This window comes from Miniopterus natalensis, chromosome 10, assembly GCF_054644295.1.
Source record: "Miniopterus natalensis isolate mMinNat1 chromosome 10, mMinNat1.hap1, whole genome shotgun sequence".
Taxonomy (NCBI): Eukaryota; Metazoa; Chordata; class Mammalia; order Chiroptera; family Miniopteridae; genus Miniopterus; species Miniopterus natalensis.
The window spans coordinates 16,398,687-16,411,606 of record NC_142090.1 but is presented as its reverse complement, the minus strand read 5'-3'; the positions used below and the strand labels follow the sequence as shown (position 1 = coordinate 16,411,606).

The 12,920-nt window shown below is 48.7% G+C and overlaps 1 pseudogene; it reads right to left on the bottom strand.

Annotated features, from left to right (window-relative positions):
• Positions 1-2,324: 2,324 nt before the first annotated feature.
• LOC107537317 (RNA-binding protein 34 pseudogene) lies at positions 2,325-10,373 on the bottom strand (annotated as a pseudogene).
• Positions 10,374-12,920: the final 2,547 nt, after the last annotated feature.

Below are 12,920 nucleotides of genomic sequence, written 5' to 3'. Positions count from 1 at the left end.
TTCTCTACTTTGTCTTCTAAGTCACTTATTCTATCCTCTGCTTCATTGAGCCTGCTTTTAATTCCTTCCAGTGCATTCTTGATATCAGATACAGCATTCTTTATCTCTGTCTGAGTTGTGTTTATGGTATGTATCTCTTTTCATGTTTTCACTAAGGTTCTTGATCTTATCATCTATAGTCTTCTTAAGTTCCTTGAACATCTTCGTCATCAATACTCTGAACTCCGTTTCTGATAACTTGCTCAACTCCATCTCATCAACGTCTTTTTCTGGAGATGTTTCCTTTAATTTGGGGGTTGTTTCTTTTTCTCCCCATTTTGGTAGGTCTTAGTGCTTATATCTATATATTAGATATATTTGCTGTGTCCCGGTCTTGTGGTGTGGGATTTTGTCTTGTGGGTCTAGTGGAGCCCAGAGGTGTATGTTGTTGTTAATACTGGTGATAATTTAGAAAATAATAATAAACTAAAATATAAAAAATAGAGAAGCTACTGGGAGATAACAGAAGCAGAGAAAAGATTGTGAAAGAAGGGCCAGCACAAAATTAAGGGAGAGAATAGGAATAGGATAATAGTTGAGAAAATGAGAAAACAAAAATACAATAAAGAGAATAAGAGACACTAACAATCGGAGAGGAAAACTGAAGGGGGCAAAATGAAAGAATGAAAGAAAAGTAGAAAAAGAAAGAAGAAAAAGAAGAAAAAAGTTATGCCAATGGATTGAGAGGAGAGAGAGATAAAGCCCAGGCAGGCAGGGAGTCTGGTAAGAGATTTGGGGGAAACTATAGAGGAAAGCAGTAAACTTGGTTATAAGGATAAAGTCCCAGTCGTTAAGCAGGGATATCAAGAAAGTCTTGATAGTAGAAGCAAGAATAAAACAAAACAAAGCAAATAATGAAAACAAAACCAAAAAAAAGCTACGCAAGACAAAATTATTAAAAAATAAAAAATTAGTTAAAAAAATGTTTAAAAAAAAATTAAAAAAGAAAAAAAAAAAGATTTTTATAAAATTTAAAAAAGAAAAAACAAATTTTCTCCCCTTTCTCTTCTTCCTAAGGAAAAAAGAGAAAAAATAAACAAACCCACAAACAAAAAACAAACAAAAAAACCCAAAACCAAAAATAACCCCAAAAAAACAAAAACAAATAAAACAAAAAAACAGCAGAGAAAAAGGTAGTCAATCAGGTGCGTTTCTTCTGGGCAACTTATGTTGTCTGAGGGTCACTGTTTTTTGTGATTTCAGTTCTCCTGGGAGGTGCTCGTGTATCACCCAATGTGAGGAGCCGTCTAGGTTTGGCTCTAGTGTCCTTAGGTAGATGGTTGATCTGAGGCTCTCCATGGTCCACCTCCTCTTGTCAGCTATTTTGCAACCTTGTAGTTGCCTGGTCTTGCTCCAGAGTCTTCTGTAGAGTCTTTAGGGTACAGGGTGGCTAGTGTATCACTCCCCTTAGAGGTGTCGCTGTCAGGCGCTCACTCTGCGGGAGTTAGTCTCTGCTCCATCGCCAGCTCCTCAGTCCCTACCCTGTCCTCTGATTCTAGTCCCCCAGGCTCTGGCCTGATGCAGCTTCAGATTGATTTCAGCCTGTTGCCTCTTCTGTCTGGGCCATTTCAGCAGCCAGGGCCCAGTGGGTTCGATTCAGAACACTTTCTGGTGGGCCCTCTGCCTGCCCAGCCCCCTGCAGGGGTTTTCAGCATTTCCCCTCCAGTTCCCAAACAACAGTCCCCAAGAGTCTTATTCTTGCAGAGTCCTCCTGTGAGCTGCTCTCCCTTCCCCGTCAGGAATGTGCCCTCGATAAGGCCATATTAAAATTAACAATGTTGCCCAGGCAACGTTGGTTGGGCATTGGTTGTCCTGTGCACCAAAAGGCTGCTGGTTCGATTCTGGGTCAGGGAACGTGCCTGGGTTATGAGCTCGATCCCGGCAGGGGTGTGCAGGAGGCAGCTGATTGATGTTGTGCTCTCACATCAATGTTTCTCCCTAAAAATCAATAAACTATTCTTTTTAAAAAATTAACAATGTTTTTAGTTTCCCCAGCCTTCCAATTATGTTAGGTTAAGCAAGGTTCTACAAGTGAAGAAAGTAACAGCTATAATTAATATATTTGATAAGTCCATCTACTTTTCTTCAGTCCTTTCTTTTCCTTCTTGACGAGAACAGCTTTTTCTTCAATAAGTAAACTTTTAGAATGTCCTGCATTTTTTGAAGCAAAATTAAGTCCCTTCTTAGATTTACTGATATTCTTCAAACTGGGATGTGAATTTTGTTTTAATTTTTTCCTTAGTAACAGAACGCATGACTCTGATTTTCTTCCCATCAATTCAGAATTATGTCATTTGTAGCGTGTTCTCGAAGAGCACATAGCCAAACCCTCTGCTGACGCCTGTCAGTGGGTCTCTCATCACCCTACTGCCACGATGTCCCCACAGTCCTCGACCACAGTCTTCAGCGGGAGATGCCCCACAAACGCTGATGGCTTGTCGCTAGATGAGGTCTCCCACGCAAGGTCAACTCTAATACAAAACCCATCGGCAGTTTGGGCCCCATTTCTGCTCAGTGCTTTAGTAGCTGCTCTCTCATCCTTAAATACAACATAAGCATTAGTATTTTTCTGATTAGGATGAATTTTACATTTTATTGCAGCCAAATTTGTGGACACAGTTCCCTCTGCTGGAATCACAGAGCAAAAGCGTACAGATTCTATTGTCCATACTCTTTAAAAAAAAAAGCTGCGTCTTACCCCATGTGACAGGAAAATCACCCACAGGCACAGTTCTCTCATTTTTCAGTCCCCTTCTTCTTGGTTGATTTGAATTTCCTTCCTTTGATTGACAATTGTGCAACATACATTATCAAGTACTTTTTTATCTCCTTTCACACCAGATTGAGAATTTTTCCTTTTCTGCCCTTGTTTCTGGTGAATTTATTCTCTACATCAGCGCTCGCTGGAGCGCTTTCTGTTTGCCAACTTTGCCTGCCTCAGAAACCTTCTTCACGTTTGCTTTTTTGGCAGGTTCTTGCCGAAGTGGTCTTTGAATTTGGGACACACTTTCTTCCCCCTCACCTAGTTTCCTTGGGGGCCATTCTCAGCCTGAGGCCTCCAGGAGCTGCAGCACATGAGCCCGCATGCCCGGGGCCCTGAAAAGTTTTTTATTGAGATATAATTGACCTATAAAACTGTGTAAGTTCTCATTTTCTTTTCTTGTGATGTCTTTGTCTGGTTTTGGTATCAGGATAATATTGCCCGCATAGAATGAGTTGGGGAGTTCTCCCTTCTTTACTACTTTTTGGTAAGAGTTTTTAAAATTGGTATGAATTTTCTTTAAATGTTTGGTAGGACTCACCAGTGAGGCTCGCTGGGCCTGAGCTGTACGTTGTGGGTGAGACACTCCTAGTGCTGGTCCTTCCTCCCGAGTTGGCTGGCGTGCTCCTAGAGGAATCCTTGCATTTCCTGCCTGGATGCGTTAGGCCCGGTTGCCAGGCTTCTGCGCCCTGAGAGGAGGGAGGTTGAGGTCATACTGTTCGTGGGTGTGTTAACTTTCACTTTAGGCCATTTTTCAGTGTGGTGATTTCCCCTTCGCTGTGCCTGTGTGCCCCTGGTTTGCTCTTCCCTGGCAAAATCCTCTGGTCTGCTCAGTCCGGAGGGTCAGTGGCTGGTGCACAGGACCGCAGGAGAGGCACCCAGAGCTGACTGGGCTTTCTGTCTCTCCTCCTGCCACTGTCCTTCCTTCCCCTCAGGATCAGGGAACCTGAGCCACCAACCTCTGGGAGTGTCTGCTGTGAGAACTGGTCGCTTCTTCATTTCCCTCCCTTCTGGCTTAGGAATAGGGTTTTGATGAGAATTTTTTGTTTCGTTTTGTTTTGAATCCATCATTTTGGTAACTACATGAACACCTGTTTTCCAGTTTTCAATATGTTGTTTGCTGTTGTTCACTCTTTCTTTTGTTCCTGTGGCTATGCCACCTGCCCTCTTTTGGAACCTTTACTGTCGGGAGCAAGGTTACCCGTGTGATCTACTGATTGTCTTAACTGGAGGCCGTCATCTTCCACTTAAGGCTTTGGCTTAAACCTATTCTTTTACCTGCAATTTTATTTTATTTATTTTAAAAAAATATATCTTTATTGACTTCAGAGAGAGGAAGAGAGAGAGAGAGAGAGAGACACAGAGAGAGACAGAGAGAGACATCAATGATGAGAGAAAGTCACTGATGGGCTGCCTTCTGCACACCCCCCACTGGGGATCGAGCCTGCAACCCAGGTGTGTGCCCTGACCAGGAGTCAAACTGTGATCTCCGCAATCTCCTGGATCCTAGGTCAATGCTCAACTGCTGAGCCACGCCTGGCCAGGCTCTTTGCACTCTTAGAAGTCTGTCCTCTAAGGCCCAGGGTGTGTCTATTTTAGATGCTAGGCAGACATGGTAACCTTGGGCTTGTAACTGCACCTTCTAGTTTCCTCACCTGAATATTTGAAGGTAGGTATTAGGATTCCAGATCGCAAATGACAGAAAGCTAGTATAACATGCTTCACTTTGACAAAAGAGGGCCTTTAACATTCTGATCTAGAAGAAAGGTCCCTGGAGGAGGCTCTCAGGCAGGCCCTCCCAGCTCTGCTCCAGGCTCACCTCCTGCCAGCTTAGTATCCCCAGAGGGAAACGGATCTTCTCTTTCCCATGGTTTCAATAGAAGTCCCAGTGTGTGTGTGTGCGCGCGCGCGCGCGCGTGTGTGTGTGTGTGTGTGTGTGTGTGTGTGCTCGTGTGTATGTGTGGAGGGGTGGGTAGGAGTTCCTCTGTGAACTCAGAGCAGGGCACCTGATTGGCTGGCAGGGTGGAGGGGGCCACCACTGGAGGGAGGGGAAAGGGCCTTAGCCTCCAAACACCACGTGGACCAGAGTGAGTGAGTAGTTCCCCTAAACACCAGAGCAGCACTGGCACCAGAAGAAGGAACAGATGCGGGGCAGGCAAAAGTGACAGGTGTCTACTGCAGGGTAATCACGCCAGCCTCATAGCCTTGATGTAAATTAAACCCTTACCTCCATGCCTGGAACCTTAAAACGTGAGCCGCTGTTGCTGTTGTGATTATTGTCATTATTAACAGGGAGACTCTGTGGCTCACCTTCGTATCCTTCAGGAACTAATTCCTTTGCCAGGATACAAACAGGCACAGAGCCACGGCCCCCCTCGGCCCCCAAGATGTGAAGTTGGCAGCCAGGCTGTGAGGCCCCCTGATCACGTGCTCCTCTAGCCAGGTGGGTCTCCTCTCCTTATCAAGTCATGTCAACGCCCTGTCTCCTCCTCCATGCAGCCTTCCTGCACATCTTGCTGAAAGAACACACATGGAATAATTTGCCACCTATCGGCACTGTCTGCTCAAGTAAATTATTAACTGCTTGGGACCAGGGCCTGGGGCTCATGTGCCTTCAGTTACATGCCTTCTCCCCTTCTCCCCTTCTTCCCTTCCTCCCAGGCCGATAGTGCAAATGTGGCTACACAGCAGGATCCAGTAAGTACCAGGCAATCCAGGTGTCTGGCTGGTGCCATGGCCTGGAGGGCAGGGCCCAGGCCTGTTGGAGGATATCAGATCATGGGACATTTGGGCCATCTCTGTCAGTTAGGAATTGAGCCAGTAATTTGCAGAGACTGCTCTGTGTGTCCCCAAAGCCAGCCTCCCCTGATCCTTAGTAGAAGAACTCCAATGTTTTAGAATCCCAATTTTTAAAATATAAATCTCAATACTTTATTTAATAGCAGGGCTTTAAAAGAACTCTTATTATGAAAATTTTATAATCTATTCAAAAGTAGAGAAAATGGTATAATGAACTTCTGTGTGCCCACCACTCAGCTTCAGCACTTGTTAATACGTGCTAATCTTGTTTCATCGATTACATCCGTCACACCATTGGGTTATTTTGAAGCAAATCCAAACATCTTATTATTTCATTCATCAATTCGATATGTATTTCTAAAAGGTAGTCTTTGCACACACACACACACAACACAGTGCCTTTTCATCTCTAAAGCACAATGATACTTCCTTGTATCATCACCTAGCCACTCATGTTCTTAATTTCCCCAGTTGTCTCATAATTTTTTTTAAAGAGCTGACTTGTTTCAACAGGATCCAAAAACACAAGATCCACATATTGCATTAGTAGAACTCCAGTTTTATTCGAGGGGCAGTGTGTGCAGCTGAAGGAGTGCATTTCCCCACTTCCTGTGTCTTGGTTTGGCCCAAGGAGGTAGCAGTGGAAGTGTGGAGGAGGCTTCCAAGAAGAATCCTTAAAAGGAGCTGTCAGCTGGGTGATGAGCACCTTTTATTCTTCCCCTCTTTCTTCCTGCTGCCTGGAGCTTGAGATATGATTTCTGGAGCTCTAGCAGCTATCTTGGACCCGAGGTGACCTTGCGAGTGAAAGCCAAAGTAGAATGACAGAAAGAAAGTAGGAGCCTAATTTTCCACTCTACTGTTATTTCCGGTCTTTATTATCAAATCATTTGTGATTAGGTTCAGTTTTAATAAATAGAAAACAAAACAAATATTTTTAAAGTAGTGGCTTAAACATGATAGGAATTGTTTTTCTCTCTCACATAAAATAAACCTAGAGGTAAGCAGTCCACGGCTGATACAGTGGTTCCACAAAGTCAGAGTATTAGATATCTATGGCTGGGTAACTAATTACACCCAAAAGTTAGAGGCATAAAACCACAATTGATTACTTGTATCAGTTTTTGAGGGTCAGAAATCTGGGATTCATGAGGCCTGGGCTGCAGTCATTCCTAGCTTGACTGAGTCTGGAGAAGCCACGGGCTGCAGACTTCAGTTCCCACCCTGGGGGTCTCTGCAAAGGGCAGCTCAAGGCAGAAAGAAAGAGCAAGAAAGAGCACACCCAAGGTGGAAGTGGCTCTTCCCTCAGTCTCAGAGGTGGGCATTCCCCAGGCCTCTTTCATTCTTCCTGTCCTTGTGCTCCAGGCCCCCATGGCTCCTGCCCTGTCACCCCTGCTCCACCACCCTGACCTACACCCTCTCTCATTGTCCCTCTCCACCCAGACCAGCCCTCATTTTTTTAAATTTTTTTTTTACTTTTTAAATTTATCTTTATTGTTGAGAGTATTACAGGTATCCCATTTTTCCTCCCAATTGATCCCCTCCACTTCCCTCCCAACCCTTTCCCAGGCCTTCACCCCGTTATTAACTGTGTCCATGGGTTATGCATATAACTTCTTTGGTTAATCTCTTCCCACCCTCTACCCCCCTTCCCTCCTTCCTCTGAAATATGATGGTCTGTTGCCTGCGTCAATGTCTCTGGATCTATTTAGTTCATCAGATTCTTTTGTTCACTAGCTTCTTCTTAAAGAACACCCTTCAACTTTTCCTGTAGTGCTGGCCTGGTGGTGATGAACTCCTTTAGCTTTTCCTTGTCTGAGAAGCGCTTTATCTGACCTTCAGTTCTAAATGATAGCTTTGCTGGGTAGAGTAATCTTGGTTGTAGTTCCCTGTTTTTCATCACTTTGAATATTTCTTGCCACTCCCTTCTGGCCTGCAAAGCTCCTGTTGAGAAATCAGGTGACAGTCGTATGGGTGCTCCCTTGTAGGTAACTAACTGCTTTTCTCTTGCTGCTTTTAAGATTTTCTCTTTGTCTTTAACCGTTAGCATTTTAATTATGATGTGTCTTGCTGTGGGCCTCTTTGGGTTCCTCTTGTTTGGGACCCTCTGTGCTTCCTGGATTTGTAAGTCTATTTCTTTCCCCAGGTAGGGGAAGTTTTCTGTAATTATTTTTTCAAATAGGTTTTCAATTCCTTGGTCTCTTTCTTCCCATTCTGGTACCCCAATAATACGAATGTTAGGTCTCTTGAAGTTGTCCCAAATGTTCCTTATACTATCTTCATATTTCTGGATTCTTTTTTCTTTTTGCTCTTCTGGTTGGGTGTTTTTTGTTTCCTCATGTTCCAAATTGCTGATTTGATTCTCAGTGTCCTCTACTCTACTGCTGATTCCATGTAAATTATTCTTCATTTCAGTTCGTGTAGACTTCATTTCAAATTGGTACTTTATCATGTCATCGATTTTCTCAGTTATTTCCCTAATAGTCTGCTTAAACATCCTTATAAACAAAATTCTGAACTCCCTGTCTGTTAGCTTGCTTGGATCTATTTCATTTAGTTCCTCTTCTAGAGATTTCTTCTGTTCTTTCCTTTGTGACATGTTTCTTTGCCTCCACATTTTGGCTGCTTCCAGGTGTTTGTTTCTATGTATTAGGTAGAGCTGCTATGTCTCCTGGAATTTGTAAAGTAGCTTTGTGTAGTAGGTGTCCTGTAGGGTCCAGTGGCTCAGCCTCCCCAGTCACCTGAGCTGGGCCTTCCAGGTGCTCCCCTGTGTGTGCTGTGTGCACTGTCCTGTTGTAGTTGAGCCTTGGTTGCTGTTGGAGTCCCTGGGGGGAACTGACCCCCAGGCCAATCAGCTGTGAGGACCAGCTGCAACTACAGCCAAAGAGCTGCTGTGCTGGAGACACCCCTGTGGAGCAGGATTTACTTCAGTGGAGCTTTGGTGTTCACCAAGTGCACCCCTTGAGTGTCACTTGTGGATGTGGTAGGGTTGTAATCCAGCGTGGTTGAGTCTGAGCATCAGGTGCACTATTTCTGGGGCCTCTCGGGAGGTGCAAAGTCAGCCTGTGCCAGTGCCTTGCCCAGGGCCACCCAGCATGAGCTACACAGCAAACCGTAGTTGGCTATTTGTGCTGGGCTTGGAGGTGTCCAGGAGAAGCCAAGCTATGAGCCAATGCAGGCTGCCGCTAGTGCCAGGCCTGAGGCCGCTTATCAAGCTGTATGGGGCAGCTGCTGCTTGTTTGAGAGATTTTAGGAAAGTCCTAAGCATGAGGATTGAGAGGCCACTTGCATAGAAAATCCCTTGGAAATGGCCTGGATGAGCTGCAGGAAGGGAGGGCGGGGCCTCCGGGAATCACGGGGCGGGGCCAAAGGTGTGAGTCAGGTGCTGGTGACTCAAACATGGCGCCTGCCTGCCGGCTGTGTGCGGGGAGGACTCTCCAAAGGAGCCATGGCCTCCGCCAGCCCTTCTGCCTGGGAGGAAGCCGCCCCTCCACCTCTCACCCCGACTTCAGGCAGGTTAGTTCCTCCCCGAGTGTCCCCTGTCCTTTCAGGCTGCTGCCCGGTGCTGGGCTCAGAGGGAGCGTCCGAGTGAGTCCGTGCGGGGGCCCTTTAGAGGAGCTGCTGGGGCTCCCATAGCCTCTGCGACCCTCAGGGACAGACCCCGATGGTTTCACAGCCCAGAGTTGTGGGGACGTCTCTTCTTGGGCTGGGGTCCTGCTGTGGGGCTGGGACCCCTCGCTCCTCCAGGAAACCTCCACTGCGGAGATTCCCTCCCAGGTTTCAACCATGGCACCAGGTGTGGGCCCGAGGCTGCGTCTGTGCGATTCAGCCCGGATCCACCGGCGTTTCCACCGCTCCTACTGGTCTTGGTGCTTCGTCAGCTCCCTGGCTGTGGGGCTTCTGTTCAGCCAGATTTCAGGAGGCTCTGAGCCATGGTGGTTCTGTATTTTAGTTGTAATTTTGATGTGGTTGTGGGAGGCGGCGGGTGCAGCTGTTACCTACGCCGCCTTCTTGTTTCTCTCCCATGTTTATTGATTTAAAGAAAAAAAGATTTTAAAAATTGATTTTGAGAGAGGAAAGAAGAGGGAGAGAGAAACATTGATGTGAGAGTGAAACGTCCATCAGCTGCCTCCTGCACACCTACTGGGGATGGTGGCAGCAACCTGGGCATGTGCCTTGATGGGGAATCAAACTGGCAACCTTTCAGTGCATGGGGCAATGTCTAATCAACTGAGCCACACTGGCCAAGGCTTCATTGATTTTTTTTTAGGGGTGGGGGAGGGAGGGAGGAAGGGAGAGGGAGAGAGAGCGGCATCTCGGTTGCTTCCTGCACTTGCCCTGGGATTGAACCTGAAACTTAGGTATGTGCCCCGACCAGAAATCGAACCTGTGACCTTTCAGTGTACTAGAGGACACTCCAACCAACTGAGCCACACTGGCCAGGGCCACCCAGCCCTCTTGCTTATGGAGAATACTTCCGGTCCCCGCCCACCTCTCTGTCTCTTTATCTCCCACTTGTGCTTCTAATGCCTATTTGGCCCAAGCCACCATTCAACTCCTTTCCCACCATGACCTCCAGGCCAGCCAGAACCCTGAGACGCACCCATTGCATCTTCCCCTCAGGTCCATTCCCACCTACCTACACACCTCTGGCCAGTCCCCTACCTGAGGTGCCCTGCTCTCTTCTTCCTTTATCCAGTTCCTTCCCATACAGCCGGGCCTCGATGGAGCCCCCTCCTCCAGGAGGCCCCCTGCTTGTGGTCTGTGGTGCTTTCATGACCTTTATTCTTCCCTGCCCAAAGGGTGGGTTGGTGGATTGGGGAGATGGGGAGAGGCAGGTGAGCTGCCTCTCCCACCCCTGTACTTTCGGCTGGCTTCGCAGTGGCTGGCGCAGTGGTGGTCAGCACCTGGGCTGTGGCCTCTCTGTGCTGAACTCCCTTCCCCTTGGGGTGGGGGGTCCCCCCTAGAGTGATCATGCTCAGGAGGAGGTCTACATCTCTTCTCTGGTCCCCACCACTAGGACAGGGACCTGGCTCCAGCTGGGGCTTTGCTGTCTTCCCTACCTGATGCAGAGAGGAAGGGATGGTTAGGTTGATGCCGGGTGGCCAGGGTGGCCTTGCTCAGGCCCAGTCTCCTGAGTCCCTCGGCTCCTCTCATTCTCCAGATATTGTCTACAGCCTGCCCGGCATTCTGGGGCCCCACTTTGGCCTTCCAACAAACAATTCCCTTCTTGCTTAAGCAGCCCCGTCTGTCGCGGGCCACCAGGAGCTCGGGCGGAGAGGCCCTGGCCTTTCCAGCGATGAGCGAGGGTCAAGGCCGGGGTGTCAGGCGGCTGGGGTCTCTGGGTTTCCCGGGCTCGGGGTTTGGGTGGCCTCGATGGTTTGTTCTGGCAACTGCGCTGCGCCGCGGGCACCGCCGAAGAGCCTGGGGTGGGCGCGATACCCAGAGGCCTCCCAGCTCCACTCCCGCTGCACCTGCTCGGTGGGCAGGGGCGCCCCGGGGCAGCGCAGGAGTCCGGGCCGCAGCGCGGGGCTCGGGCGCCCCCTGGTGCCCAGGCAGGGATGGGCCTTGCAGCGCCACGTTGGCCCGGGCGGCCGGGCCCCTCCGCCAAACCCGCTTCAGGAAGAGACCCCCCGACTCGCGGATGGGCCACCTGTGTCTCCGCGGGGGACAACTGGGAGTCCCGGGTTGCTCCAGGGCGCCGGCCCGCAGCGTGCGGCGGGCGCATGGCCGGGGGCGCCCTCGGGTCCTGGAAGTCACCCTCGGGGACCAGGCGACCGCGCCGGCCGGGCCCCTAAGGGTGCTTCCGGTGACCCTGCCGCCGTCGGGGTGCGCCTGCAGCCTGCAGTGTCCCCTCGCAGGGACAGAACTGGGTGCGCTTCCCGCTCCCAACCCTGCCCCGGCCCCGGCTGTGCGCGGCGACGGCGCGACCCCGGAGCACTCTGAGTGTGAGGTTCTGGGTTCTGCTCCAAACCCACGATGAAAGTCGCTCTTGTGGTTTATTTGCTTCTAAAAATTCCAGCTCTACCTGGAGGCTTCAGACCTCACTGCCCAGTGGGTGGTCACGACCACGGGGCGGGCGCTATTGAGCGCCTGAGGAACCCAATTGCTCACCTTCTGTCATTTTAATGTAAACTTAAAAGCAAGCGGTCTAAATTTTCCTGAAACACAGCTTTGTTTTTGGTAGGACTGCATGTCGCTTTTAAATGTTGGAAACGTAGTGTCCAAGTTGATGTGCTGGGTAAAGTGCACACTGGATTCTAAAGTGGGAGGGCACAGGTAAGAATAGAAAATGTCTCATTCATTTTTAAGTAGCAATTGCATGTTGAAATATTTTGGATATATCGAGTTAAATGAAACATTAATTTTACCTTAAAAAAATTTTTTTTATTGATTTGAGGGGGAGAGGGAAACATCCATTGGCTGCCTCCTGCACGCCCCCTACTGGGGATCGAGGCCCAAAGCCAGGCTTGTGCCCTTACCGGGAATGGAACCAGGGACCTCCCCGTGCGCGCGCCGACGCTCACCGCCTGAGCCATGCCAGCCAGGGCTACGTGGGGTTTGTTTTTATATGGCTTATAAAGTTTTAAATTACTTTTGTAGATGGCATTCTATTTCTATATTTCTGCTCTAGGGAGTGGGTTGGTCTAAATTTGAGCTTTATTTTCTGACTCTCCTGCAGGCCCGGGAGGCTGGGGACCTTGCTATCAGTGAAAACGGGGATGTGTGTGGGGAAAGGCCCTGATGCTCAGGGACCAAGCCCATGCGACCCCTGGTTAGGAGGTGAGCCAGGGTCAACCTGGAAGCATCTCATAGGAGCCCCAGATGGCAGGTTCATACAGACACGGTGCCCACAGCCTCCATGGGCGTTCGATGTGCACTGGGCTTGGCACAGCAAAAAACACTCATCTTTGTCTTGAAGCCCTGGGTTCCAGCACTGACTATGCCACTTACAGTGTGCCCAAGTTTCTTGGCACCTCACATGCAGTTAGTGTGAAATGGGACCACATTTTTGTCTACTTTGCCAGGGGCTCCCAGGGCCAGTGTGCGGATCATGGAGGGAAGCCCTCTTTGGCAGCTGTTGATGGTGGTTCTCTCCCAGGAAGGGATTCCAGACGACTTTCACGTTTCTGGGATGTTCATTTGCTACCAGCACATAATTCTCTTGAAATCTGCAAAGTGCATATTTTAAGAGCTTTGTTCCACACTTTTAAATGCACACCAGTGAGTTGTAGCAGGCACCTGTTTCATTGTTTATAGAGCTGGAAAGAACTGGATGTGGGCTGAAGCTTCTCAAAGGGAGCTGCTTGCTCTGCACTGGCTG